The sequence below is a fragment of the Citrus clementina genome, unplaced genomic scaffold, assembly GCF_000493195.1.
Source record: "Citrus clementina cultivar Clemenules unplaced genomic scaffold, Citrus_clementina_v1.0 scaffold_3, whole genome shotgun sequence".
NCBI lineage: Eukaryota > Viridiplantae > Streptophyta > Magnoliopsida > Sapindales > Rutaceae > Citrus > Citrus x clementina.
Genome location: NW_006262339.1, coordinates 31377342 through 31379565, shown reverse-complemented (window position 1 = coordinate 31379565; position 2224 = coordinate 31377342).

Genomic DNA, 2224 nt, shown 5'->3' with positions numbered 1-2224 from the left:
CAATGAAAATTAGCTTTTAAACTCAAAATGATTTATATGAGTGGTTAGTCCTGATTTATATGAGTGGTTAGTCCTATCTTTTGGACTATATAACACACCAAGTACCTTCATGAGTTCGATAATCAAGAATTCTAATCTTTCATAGGCAAATTTGTTGTTGTTTACTTTAATGGTATTTTGGTTTCTAGCCGCAACAAGGAAGAACATTTATAATATCTATGAAATGCCTTCACAATTTTGCAAGAGAATAGCCTATATCTCAACTTGAAAAAGTACAATTTTTCAATCAGTAATCTAGTATTCCTTGGCTATATTGTGAGCGTTGAAGGAATCAGAGTAGATAAAGAGAAATTGAAGGCTATAAGAGAGTGGCCAACACCTACAAATATTGGATAAACATGAAGTTTTCATGGGCTTGCTCCATTCTATAGGCATTTTGTTAAAAAGTTCAATACCATTGCTGCACCTCTAACTAATTGTCTAAAGCGAAGGCAGCTAGTTTGGTCAAATAAAGTAGAGTAACGCTTTTTAAAGTTGAAAGAAAGAAAAACTACTGCACCAGTCTTTACTCTCCCAAATGTCAATAAATTATTTAAAGTTGACTATGATGCTTCAAGGATTACAACTAGAACTATCTTATCACAGGAAATATGCCCTTTAGCATTCTCTAGTGAGAAGCTTAGTGAGGCCAAGCAAAAGTGTTCTATTTATGAACAAGAGTTATATGCTATTGTTCGTAATTTACAATAATGGAAACCCTACTTAATTTAGAAGGAATTTGTTATGAATAGTAATCATAAAGCTCTTAAATTCCTAAACATCAAAGACAAATCTTATGCATAATTACATTCAAAGGTTTCCCTTCTCTTTTAAGCATAAGTCAAGGCAATTAAATAAAGTAGCTGATGCTTTGAGTCGCTGAGCAATTTTTCTTAACTCGATAAAGAGTGAAATTATGGGCTTTGAATACCTAAAAGATCTCGAAGCAAATGATGAAGATTTCCAGGAGGAACGGAAGAACTATACCTCAAGAGCTCCATGCAAGTATCAGATATGTGACGAATTCCTGTTCTTTACAGATCGTCTATGCATTCCCGAAGGACCTTTAAGGGAGCGTATAATTTGAAAGTCATATAACAGAGGATTAAGAGGACATATGAGTCAAGATAAAAGCATTGCATTAGTAGAAGCATGATACAACTGGCTGCATCTTAAAAGAGATGTTGAAAAGTTTATTAAACATCGTTACACTTGCCAAAATGCTAAAGGCCATGCGCAATTAAAACACGGGTTTGTACTCTCTTCTCCCTATTCCTGAAGCTTTTTAGGGATGGTTTGTCAATAGATTTCATGTTGGGACTTCCACGAACTCAATGAGGGACATATTCTTTCTTCATGATTGTTGATTGATTTTCTAAAACGGCACACTGTATTTCATACAATAAGACTTATGACACAAAGAATATTACCCAACTATTGTTTCTAGAGGTTGTTCACTTACATAGATTATCTAAGACTAGTGCCTCCGATCAAGATAGTAAATTCCTAAATTACTTTTAGAAGGCCTTGTAGAAGAGACAAGATACATTATTGCATTACAGTGATACTTGTCACCCATAGATAGATGGGCAAACTAAAGTTATTAATCACACATTAGGCAATATTTTGTGAAATTTGATTTAAGATAATCCTACCAATAGGATTAAGTTTTTCCTCAAGCAGAGATCTCTTATAATAATATGCCCAATCAATCAAGTGGGAAGTCACCTTTTGATATTGTCTACATTGAATCTCCGTTGTATACCTTAGATTTGGTTCCTTTACCTAAACTACCCAAAATGAGCATTATAGTTGATCATATAATAGAGAAAATCATCAATGCTCATGAAGAAATCAAGAAGAAATTAATTAGAAGAATTTGTTACTAAGTACAAGTTAGGAATAGACAAGCATAGACGCTTCAAATCCTTTGCTGAAAGAGATCAAGTAATGATTCATCTATGAAAGGAAAGGTTTCCTGTTGTACAATACAATAAACTCAAAAAAAAAAAAAAATTGGACCATTTCATATCCTGAAGAAAATCAATGACAATGGTCCTGTCGTAGACCAACTAGCCAACTACAATATTTTCAAAACTTTCAATATTCAAGACTTGCTCGAGTACCATGGCCCTGCACGATTGGCATTTGTTTAAGGCACTGGAGGATAGGTCTCTAGGAAAGG